Source organism: Numida meleagris, chromosome 1 (assembly GCF_002078875.1).
Source record: "Numida meleagris isolate 19003 breed g44 Domestic line chromosome 1, NumMel1.0, whole genome shotgun sequence".
In the NCBI taxonomy this organism is placed as follows: Eukaryota; Metazoa; Chordata; class Aves; order Galliformes; family Numididae; genus Numida; species Numida meleagris.
In genome coordinates, this window is record NC_034409.1 from 46,840,987 (window position 1) to 46,853,261 (window position 12,275).

Sequence of the window (12,275 nt, forward strand, 5' to 3'; positions counted from 1 at the left end):
CATATGAACAAGTTGTTTTAAACTGCACATGATAAATGTCCAGAAATTAGAAGCTTTCTAAAACCACAGCAAGGATGTTTTACCTTTTGATCAGGCTCGTGAGTGCAAGAGAGTAAAATTAAGATTGTGTTGCAAGAAAAATCCATGGAAAAAAACATGCAAATAGTTACACAGCAGCAGAGAACTGGACTAGATAAAAGTCTGAGAGCTGCTGGGCCACCAGGGTTCATCATCCTGTTTGGTAATGATGAAAACTTGGATGGGTTTGCATTAATGAACTGTTGTCTTTCAGGAAAACTGGTAGTTTCTGCTTCCCTCTTCTACCAGGGTTATTTGGAAGGGAGGAAGAAAATGACAGAAGACTACTTTCATCCTTTTTATTTGGTCAGGGCTGCTGTGGTAACTGACTTGGGCATTATTTGGAAGAGGTGGTCTGTTAAATAGCCAATAAGTCATGCATATACAAAAACTGACGCTCACATAGACCTTGGTAATAATGAGCTGGAAGTAGAAATCTCTGCAGCTGCAGTATTGCCCTCCCGAGCTGATGTAAGCGGAGCGGTGGGACAGATGTTGAAGGCTCACTATTTGACCTTTTGTTTGTTGCTGTGCATTTCTTCTGGGTGTACCCTCTCTTAGATAAAGCACAATTAGACAGTTATAGAAAACAAAACATCCCATGTTACTAGCGGAAACAGCAGAACTAAAATTACCCAAGAATATTTCTCTGGTGACTCACTACACCAATCATGAGCAGCAGCTTGGAACAGTCACTAGTCATCCTGAGAGATACTCCCTGTCCCATAAAACTCACCCACATCAGCCTCTATGCTGGAATAAAATGCATGGTCTCCTGGGATACCTGGGACTAGGTTTACTTGACCAGAAACAATGCCTACAATACTCTGCTCCTCCTGACTTTTGACAATATTCACTCCTCTCAGAAAGGGGAGGAGAAGTGAGATAACCATGTTTCTACGGTTGTCCTATTTATTAGTGAGCACACTTTCACAGATGCAATAGTCAACCAAAATCTTTCATCTGTTTCCAGTTATTCTGTAGCAATTAGCACATATGTTAATTTTGCCCTGATCCAAATCACAACAGTTAGTCCAGATCAGAACTGTAACAGATGTATTGCAGATGAGAACCTGACAGGGATATACAGGGATACCTTAACTAGTGTGTCTTGCATGGAAATAATCCCAATAAAATAGTAATATGAGGGAAAAAAAAGACGAGTAAAGTGTTTTGGGAGAATTTCTATGTTGTAGCAAGCAAGGAATCTTCTGCAAATTAAGTGGGCTACCATTATATCTCACACAGTGCTGAATGGTTTGCAATGTGGGCTTGCAGACCCCTGCAAACAAAAGCAGAACGTTTTTCCTGTAGGATCAGTTTATGAGAACAGATCAGAGAGAACTGGAGGAGAAATTGTACAAAGGAGGCTGAGAGAAGGATGGTGCAGATAGGGTGAGAGATGAAACTAGGATATCAAAAGGTGGAAGGAAGAAAAGGATAAAGATAAGCCAGGCTAAGGGATGCGCGAAGGGGGATTGGAAAAGGAGGAGAGGGCATGAGGGAAGACAAGCAGACAGGGGAAGGTGTCCATGAATGCCTGTAGGAGTGGCTGAGAAAAGGCTCGTGCATAACAGAAGCAGAGAAAGATGCATGAGGGATGCATCTACTGGGGGAGGGGAGCGACAGTGAATATACAGCGCAGGAGTGGGAGATAGATAGATGGCAAATGTAAATAGGAGTGGTGGGGAGATATAGTGGATGTACGCAGCAGGGAGAGAGCAAGCGAGAGAGACACACAGCAGATGCACGCAGCAGGGGGGAGAAATGCATAGAACAGGGGAGAAGCACAGGGGAAGTATCAAGAAGCCTTGATAAAATTAAACAATAAAATAATAAGAAATCATCCAAATCTTTATTTGAACACTTACTGTTATTTAACACAGGAAATCAAGAGACATTCAAGAAAATTTACATTAGCAAAAATTTTTAAGCACTTTGAATGTTAATAATGTTTGGTTTGAAATAAGACTATGCTTGACATAATGATTTCCTCTTTGCATTTGCAGTGAAGCAGATGTCTGCTTTCTGACTCTGATAGGGGACCCAATCCATTGCTTTTTGACGTCAATAGCATTGTGGCTCTTTCAAGGGCATGCATGTATCTTGTCAATGTGTTTTTTCCAGCCTGGCTCAATTCTCTCCTGTGATTTTGCGCAGGTAAGGACAGGGAGCGAGAAGCGTTGTTACCTAACACTGGTGAAATCTGACAGCTCTCAGATGCCTCTCGATTCTCTTAGGCATGTTTGGGCACTGGTCTCTGTCAGTCAGTGCAGCACACAGTTTTGGGGAGCTGCTGGGGTGTGCCTCCTTTTGTTCCTTGTAGGGGTACCTGGGCACCAGACCAAGGGCATGGGCAGAGTGAAACCACCTTGATGACAAGCATAAAGCAGCATAAATAACAGGTCTGTTAAACAGTGTGATGGGTTAACAGACAGCTTGTGGAGGATTTTGTATTTTCTCTTATTGGACCAGGCGACATACATCTTTTCCCAGTTTCTGTGGAAAATACAGAAGAAAAGTCCAACAATTTTTATGAGCCTAACATTAAACTCCACTGGTATGCATATGGAGGAATGCAAGCAATTTTGCTATTACAACTGTTCAAAATTTCTTCTCTATAACTGAGCTGACAATTTAATTGACATACTATAAGAGAAAATAGCAAGGGAGGAGGGCCTCAAGGTGAGATATTTCTCACTTGTTAAGGGACTAGGTGTGAGAAACTGAAGGATAAAGAAGCTGTTTTTCAACAAAGCAAGGTTTTCTCAACAGTAGAGGTGCTGTCAGTATGGAAGAAATGAATTTTTTGCTGGAAAACTTGGCATCTCCGTACTCTTTTTGTCAGTGGAATTACAAGAACGCTCATAAGATGGCAGCAGTATGGGCTGTTATGAAAGTCTCTCTTTCCTACAAGTGCTTTGTAACTGCCTAAAATAATTTATTGCCAATGACATGAGAAAGGCTAGGACTGACATAGCACTGACTGTAGGCTTTTAAAGGGAGAATTACCAGTGTGCAGATTCGTATGTGCAGACCCATGCCTTTGGCAGGAGGAAGGAATGTGAGGCTTTTGTAACTTCAGTGAACAGTAGAAGCACGACTGGACTGCAATAAGGTAGGAATGTGTTGAACAAAATACTCAAAAAACAGTAAGCAATGTTATTCACATCATTGTTTTGCTCCTTTCTGAATTCTTTTTGGTTTTGGTGTTGTTTTTTCTAAAAGAGAAAAAGATTTATTTTTCTTCAGTTTCATTTAACTTATTCAGTATGTTCTGTGGTTGCTTGTGTCCTCCTCCAGTGTAGCAGGCTTCAGGAAGTGCTGTGCTTTGTGGCCGCACAGACTTAGAATACAGGTGGGAAAGTGGGTAAAATATGTGGGTTTCAAAAGAGACATCTTCTGAGAATCATGTCAAAAATGGTAATTCCGTAGGCCACACGGAGAAATTAGACAGTCGTAGAAGTGCCCAGTTTTCTCTTATTCGGAATTAAAAGCATCTTGCTGTCCATTTCCTTCCTGTCATAGTGCATGATTTGATAATAATGTTGAAAAGTAAGGAGGGAGAGACTCCTGTCACAAGACCTTGGCTTTTTGTATAAGCGGAATGAGAAATAAATATGGGAAAAAGCTGGAGAGTCATGTATTCAATTAGATGTGAATGTGCCTGAAAGGGTAGTTCTGAGACAAGCTGGCACTTCTGCTCCTGTGTGCGCTGGTACCTGCTCTGAGTGTGCGTTAGGGCTCTTAGCATCAGTGGTGTAAGCATACATTGCCTGTAAACATGCCTCCCTTTAGTTTTCACTTGTCCAGAACTGTGAATTTCTTTTCATTTTTCAGTGTGGATTTTGTTTAGGTGCCCTTGGAGCAGGGAGTGATTTGGGCCAAGCTGCTCTCATGGCTATCTTCATCCTCTCCTCAGATATCAGCTGAGTCTTTTGTTCTGTGTCCTCACACCGTTTTAAATACAGCATGACATTGCTGAACAAATTGTTATTTGAATTAAACAAAACAAAGACTAATGAATGAGCTCTTGTGCATGCAGCCATGTTTCCTGAGCACTGCTGTGGTTCAAGCAGAGGGAGGGCCTTGGCCCTTCTACAGGCTCTGCGCAGTGCCTCCTGAAGCTCAGGGGAAGATGTCTCTTCAGGCTTGGCCTGGTACACATAGAAGGTGAAATGATGGCTTTTGGGATGCTAAAAAAAAGACATCTGTATGATCTTTTTCAAAGTTGCCCTAATAAGTTTTGCCTCTCTTCTTGGATGCTCTAATTTTCTACATGACGATCAAAATGAAAAATCCCGTTAGTCCAGATGTTTGAGTAGGACTTGGAAAAAAATCTCCCTTGGTGTTCTGATAATTCCATTTTGTAACCTCAGTAGGGCTGGGAAAGCAAGGATTATCTTGAACAATTCAAGCGTGACATGATGAGCTAAGTCTTATTACTAGGAAAAAAAAAGACTAAAATACAAGGGATTCAAAGGTGAATATTTGGTTGATACAGTTTGGGTCTGTTATAAAAGTAAAATCTTAATTGAGAGTTTCGGATGAGTGAGAGGTGAGCATTCTGTGAAGAAAATATTGCTGGTAAACAAAACTTATGACTGTATGTGACTGTTGTGGGGCCTGGGGCAGCATTTGGTTTAGTGAACCAAGATTTCTCTGTAATTCTTTGAAGAAATCTTGCTTTTTGTTGCTTTTTTTTTTTTTTTTTGAGAGAGAGAGATACCCGTATACTAACAGCACAGCCAGGTGTATTGTAAAATTTATTCTACAGCATACATAAGGAACACAGTTAAAAATATATATATTCTTGCTTATGAAGTGGCTGCTCTGCAGATTTAATTCTGGGAGTAAAGATTTAAAAATACCAATAAAATAGTGAAACCTTTCCATCTTTCATCACTCCCTCTATTGAAATTAATTTTGAAGAATATTAGATTAGGTGTTGTTTGTTTAACTACTTGAACCGTAAGGGTTACGTGACAGATAAAGAAAAGCGTTTTGAATATAAAATAGTTCAATTATAAGTCATTTTAAAATGAGAATGAATACTGTGAGAAAAGCTCAGTCCCCTTCAGCTCTGATTAGTGACTGCATGATGCTTAAAGGGATAGACTTGAATTTTAATATGGTTGATGTGGCCTATGTTACACCTTATCTAAATTAGAGGTATAGCATAAATCACATCTGATTCATTACACGTTCTATTTTTTTTTTAATTTCAACATTACCAATGCTGTGATTTAAATTATATCTCATGTTCAGAATGAAATTAGATGACTTTATCTGGATGCTGCTTGCAGTTTTCCAGATTTTTTGTTTGATTGGTTGTTTAGTGTGGGTTTTTTGTTGTTTTTGTTTAGGACCATGTAGCCCATATACACTATAACATCTTTTTCCTGTCAACAAACAGAAGAAAAACATTGAATTCTCAAATGTGATGAAACACTAGAAGGGAGAAACAGACAGAAGAAAATAAAATGTCAGGTGGAAGAAGAGACCAGTGAAATGCAGCTGAATTTCTGTGCATTTAAGCAGCACAAACTGGGACTTATGCAGCAACGTGACAAAAATGTCAATTATGACCATATCACTGCTAAGTACCGAAGAGGAAAGACCTGCTCATCTCTGATGTTTCTTGATATATTACAGTATATTGCATGTATAGTGTTTTGATTTCAATTGTTTTCTAGGTTGAATTTAGGCAATGTAGTAATTGCAAATATACTGAAAGGAAAGAAAGAAAAATATTTCTATATACTTTCAGACCTATCTGGCTATCCACATCTCCTTTGAGAATGGAATGCAGTTAGAACATGTCACTTGTGTTTTCAGTACTCCATTTTTGGTGGAGTTTCTTGGTGTATATCACATCAGATGATGATACAATATGCGCAAATTACCATATTTTAAAATATTGGTTTGGACTTGATCCTCTTTTTGACAATATTGATCTTAATTACATTTTCTTTGACTTCATTCTGTTTTAATCTCTTCTTTGCCTAGTAGTTATATTTAGTCATATTAAGTCACTAAGAGAGCCTTCCTTTAAACTTTGCGTCTTGGAGATTGGTGTAGGAGAGCATGATGACAGAATTCAGGCCATTAAAATTGTTTTTGTTGCTTTTCTTGTGACAGCTCTTCAACAAAATTTTGAGAGAATCAGTGTATTTGCGGAAAAAAAACAAAGCTGAAAAACAGACTATTTTTTTTTTCCTGTAGACTTTTTTCCAGAATGTGTTTACTATGTTGGCTTCCAGAAATACATTAAATAGGAAAAAAATGTTTAAGTGCTAAGAATTGCACTGTATCTATGTGATATGCATTAGATTGAATTAAGATGGTAGCAATAGATTATGGTTATTTTTCTGTAGTTAATTGCTTACATCATATTAATATATTAGATTCAGTTCCAATAAATTCACCTTTCTTGTTTTCCTAAATGTGCTACTACTTCTGAAATAAGTCAAAAATGAATATTATTTTTACAGAGATATGGTGAAATCTGACATTGAGCACATTCAGGAAAGAGTATTCTTGGAAAAAAAAAAAAGCATAATCTTGCAAAGGTCTTGCTAACATGAGTTTGTTAAACACAATGTTGATTACATTTACAGTTTCTCAGAGAGAACTTTAATTTAGAAATTTAGGAGATTGATTATTAGGAAATTGATTCATTACATTTCTCCTTCACAGAAAACCTTTCCAAATTTAAATCTCCTTGCCACAAAATGAGTCATATCAAATTTGTAGTTGATCAACATACTGTTGCATCATCGGTAATTCTCTAAGGAGAAAATGTGTTTCTGCAGGAAGTCCGTACAGATGTTAGAAGTTACAAAAGGAGTTAGCAAAACTGAGAAGATGTAATACAGTGTTTTTCTTATATCTTTGAATAAATGAACAAACAAAACCAAATGAAAGAGATCTTCTACGTACAGTAGCTGATTAAAACATTAAAAAAAAAAACCCTGCAAACCAACCAACTAAAAAAAAAACCCACAAAAACTCATCATTGTACAATCCAATTAATCAGCAAAATGATCATTGACAACTAAATTGTCTCGAGCTCTCTTGGGCCTCTGCAGCTTAAGTAACATATTTCATAATCCATCAAGCCACTGCTCTGTCTGTGGCATCCTCTTTGGATTGTTCTATTATTCATAGTAAAATACAGGAAAAAAGATATTGGTTGACTATTAATAATCTGTTTCTTTAGAGAGGAGGTCTTCCTACTTATTAATGAGTACCCCCTTGGCACATCTCTTGAAGTATACTCTTGATCTGGGGGGAAAAATTAAAAACTTCACTGAAGTTCCTGACTTCTATGCTGCATTGTGGTATTCAACTCTTTAAACTTAATTTGTACAATAAAAGCAAGTGTTTCATTTCAGGAGGCTAAAAATGCATCACTTTATTTGTAATGAACGCATGTTTGGATGTGGGCTCAGAATTAACTACTCATGCTTATTCTTCATAGTTTGTGTCTTTGCATTAGGAAACCCAAACTCAGGAGACTTCTGGCCAAGAGTGTGGTCTCAAGCAGAAGAGGTTGTCATGGACTGTATCCTATACTGTTTGCTTTTTGTCATCACTCAGGGCAGGTCAATTTTCTAGATACTGGGTGAAAAGTCATAGATAAAGCATCAGACATACAGGATACAAATGGAAGTAAAAAATGGAAATAAGACATGTTAGCAAGCAAACAATTTTCAAAAACACAAAATGACTTCAAAAGCCTTGAAAATCAACAGCTAATGAGTAGCTGTTAAGGACAGTGGTGCGGATGCAACCTGCGATTTGAAAGATGTAATCTACGTACAGTTAGTGACAGGCATTGTATGCTTCCCTTAGATGTCCTCAACTATGGAGATGCGCAACATACTAGGCAGACTAACATTCTGATCTCCGGCTACCTTTTCTAGATTCCTAATTTGTATATGATTATATGTACAAAAATCCACACATTAATCCTTTTTTTTCCAGAGCCTAATAGGCGAAGATCTGAAAGCACTAACTGTAGTGCATCACCATAAGGTACTCTATATAAAACATAGGTTGCTGTGTAGTTCATCGATACCCATTTTCTCCTTGATAATGGTGCACTGCAACATCAAGGCCTAAGATGTTGGTGTTCTGCTGCTAAATTGGATGGGTAGTATAATGTTAACAATTCTTCTTGTTCTAAATATACTTCAGGGAGTAATGATGAGGCATGTTTTGGAAAGTCAGCTTTCTGAATCTTAAGGAACACTTACATTAATGTTTCTAATGGCAATTGCACTCCCATTACATTCTGCCTTGCGACTGTTTGTTGCATTACTAAGTGGTGATTGAGCCTCTGGAAGTATTATAATATTGGTGCATGGCATGTGGCAGAAAGCAGTATTCTCCTATATCCCACTTCAGGACCGAGGAAATAAATGCGCTTTACATTTCTGAGTAATTACTTGCACTCTGTTCATGAATCTGTGTCAGCAATTTATTTATACATAAACAACTTTCTGGTTGACTCCAACACTTTGCCTTTTCTAAATTCTCTGGCAGAAGAGTGTTTTCTCCTCTCCTGAAAGAGTTTAATTGCTCTTCAGCCTATCCAACCTGTCATTTACCAATAGCCCAGTCAGGCAGCAGTCAAAACTGAAGCCCATCCTACGTGGGCTTCCTGCGCATTGGTCTACAAATGAAAGAAAAACCAGTTTATATCTATTATGTTATATTTTTAACTGAGAATCTTTTTCCTTACTTGAATAAAATATTTAAATTATTTTAAAATTTAAATCTAAAAGCCTATTTAATTAAGCAGTTCTTATGTAGATTAGAGTAAAACAGTCTTTGGAAAACTGCACATTATAAGGTGTATTATATAGTGTAGATACAGATAATAAAGAATTCCCAGCATGTGGGTTTGAATCTTCAGAAAAACAGATTCACTTGGAAAATGTTGGTGAATTTATACCTTTGAAGAATATGAAAGCATAAGGAATCACCTGCTGGATACACAAAACAAATCACAAACACAGTTGTCTGCTATTCATGACTACAGTTCAGCAGCAGAGCCAAAGATTATGGTTTTGTCCACTCATATCTGCAGAACACTTAGGCTTATATGCAATTTTCAGTGCAGTTTTATATTTCATTTGCTTCTGAACTGAAGATGAAGCATATGCGTGTGTGGCTTGCTGAATAGTAATGGACTTTAGGACACTTGAATGCTTTTGTGCACTCAGGCCTAATCAAGAAGTATTTCTAGAATGTAGGATGTGGTAGATTCAAATTGTTACCAATTCAGTAGATCTCAAATTCAGCTTGTTTTTCACACAGCAGTGTGTTTTCACTAGGGAAATCTGCTTAAACATGTGGAGCTTTATGCTAGGTAAGCGCTCTCTTGTGTGACTTGTAAATAAGGAGGAGGGAAAAAAGGAGAGACAGAGAGGAACTGTGGCATAACTCGTAAGGGAAGAGCTGTGCTTAGTTCCAAGGTTAAAAAGGAAAATTGAAACAAAAGAAGGACCAGTTAATAGCATGATAGAATAAATGTAGGATGTTCAGGTAAAATGATGTTGAGTTTCAAGATGATACTGTCTGGCAAGCACTATCTGAAGAAGACATAATAACTAATAACTTATCTGTACTTGGATTATTAGGATAAATCTGCAGATAAAGATATGTGTAAATGGAAGCTTCAAAAGCTGCAAATCTGATGTGATAAATGATTCAAAGTGCAATACATTAGCTTGGATTTTAATGTTTGTAAAATGAATGAAACAATATATCTATATGCCAAAGCCATATTATCATAACTGTGTTTGCCAAAATATAAGACATAAATTGCACTTAAATTTAGTAATCTGCAATGCTGTGCTTGAATGTATCTTTGTGATTAAATGTGAACAATTGCTCCTTAAAGGTAAAGGTCTGTGTATGTGTGATTAATCAGATTGAAATGACAGGGTGGACAGCTCATGCCATGCCTAGTTATCAGAATGATTGATTTTAGTCAGTGCTGCTGGATGAGAAAATATCTGTTAATAACTACAGCTGCAAAACTCCTGATGTCACTGATAGCACAAATCACTTTTCACGTTCTGTATTATCTGCCTCATTTGCAGATACAGAGCATACAAACTGATCCGTTGAAACGCAAAATTGCAATGTACAGATTTATGCAAGAGGGATGACGGTAAAGTGCACCGCATAAGCAGTGTAAGGAGCTGAAAATTGCTCCTGTTGTAGCTGCACAGACATTATTTTCTTTGGTATGTGTGGAGGTTATGCTGTCAGGCTTTTATCACGCAGACAGTTTGTGCTGTACCTCTCTTCCTGTTTGAAACGGAAAATCACTCACTGAACCTGGATGCTATTAAGTGTTCCTAGAATAGTTCTTAACTAACTCGGTTGATTTGCACTTTCTGATGGAAGAACATTTGGTTGTTTATCTCAGGCTTTGAATAAACACATTTGGAAAGCAACAAATAAGATTACAAACTGCATTGCATCAGCACAATTGTTTACCGTCGGTATATTCCTTGCCACGTAATATTTATGGGTTTAGTTTTTGTGTTTTTATTTTGGAAGATCTGGAGAGCTCATCTTCATGAAGCATTTTCTTACCTGCATTTTGAAGGGATTAACAGGGAATGTGGTGTCTTATGAACCTCAGTGTAGGAGTGGGGCAGCAAATGTCTTACATGTTTGGAAGGATGTGCCTGTTCTCACATTCTCTGTTTAGATGTAAGAGTCTACCTTGTCCATTTGTAATACATCCTTTTCTCTCCTTTTTTCCTTCTGTTCCAAGCACCTACCACCAGAAGATGTAATAAGTTTCATTTCTTTTTTTCCAGCATCTCCTGTCCATAAACCGCAGAATGAACACAGGGCTGAGAGAAGTGTAAATCCCTTTGCATCAGTATAAACTACTTTGCCTCCTCCTGCAGTGATTCACCTCCTATTGTTCTAAATCCAACCTTTTGCCCAGTCATTCTCCACTGGCTTTTCATCTGATATTCCCCACTGGCTGACAGCAACACATTTCTTATGCCTCCAAACACAAAAATCACCTGCAGGTTTTTTTAGTCTTTCTTTTCCACCGAAACTCACAGATGCATCAATTTTCAAGAAGCAGTGGTCTGAAATGCTGTGATTCCTGCTTCCTTGGAATGATAAAATCCTCCTTTGCTCTTTCAAGCTTCTGCTTTCTGTTTCGTTGGTAAGTTCTTCAATTTCAGATAGATTTATATGTTAAAAACAGCAACAACACAAAAAACAAAATCAAGAAAACACACAAAACACGAACTTGTTGAATATGCACACTGTCCAGCTGTCCCATCACGCTGCTGTTTAATTATGGCTGGGTTTCTGTAGCAGATCAAAGTGTGGTTGCAGTAATACCAGTTAGCCTCAACATCTTGGATGTAAATAATAGGGAAAACATGTTAAGTTAGAAGAAAGCAGAGACAATTCTTGATTAGTAGGATAGTAAAGTACTACTGTCATTATTATTTGTTCTTATTTCTCCAGAGGACTGTGGTCTTGATTATGATTCTGCTGGGGTAACTGCCTCTATCAATCATGTCCTTGCCTGAAGATGCACATATAAAGATACTCGGTTCAGCAGCATGTCCTGAAGGAGCTTTCTGGTAATATCTAGTTGCCAAATATTTAAATGTGAGTTCAGGTAGACTAGCATGTTTTTGAAGTCTGATGTATTTAAAGATTAAAATGTTTGTTTATTTATTTTAATTATTCCAGTGAAATTCTCTCAGACATAACTGTGATGCAGAAACAAAAGACCTGCTTGTCTTTTAGATCTGCAAAGTTTTGAACTCTGGGTGGAAGGATAATGTGACATGTACGAACAGCACTTTATATAATTATTTTCATAGCTGAAAATTTTTTATGAATACTAAAAGCGTAACCCATAGTAGTATCTCTGTGGATATTGCTCTTTTATATGCTGAGAAGAGAAGTATAGGTGTTCCTTGATAGAGGCTTTCACCCAAGGAATGGAAAATTGAAGTTGGGTCCTTGTCATGAGTGCAATTTATTTCTTCCTTATTACTGAGGAATCATCCCTTAATCAGAAAGTCATAACATTTTGAAGAACAAACTTTCAGTATTCAGTATGGTCCCAGTTGCCCTCTAATAATTTTGAAATACTAGTGGACACAGATACCAATAAATTACATTCTTTC

General features: G+C 37.5%; 1 long non-coding RNA gene across 1 annotated transcript in view; it reads left to right on the forward strand.

Annotated features, from left to right (window-relative positions):
- The window catches only part of LOC110397384, a 50,732-nt gene extending 42,746 nt beyond the window's left edge, over positions 1-7,986 (forward strand). Inside the window, exon 4 of the long non-coding RNA XR_002437781.1 lies at positions 5,445-7,986. This is a non-coding gene — a long non-coding RNA (uncharacterized LOC110397384). The remainder of the gene's footprint in view (positions 1-5,444) is intronic.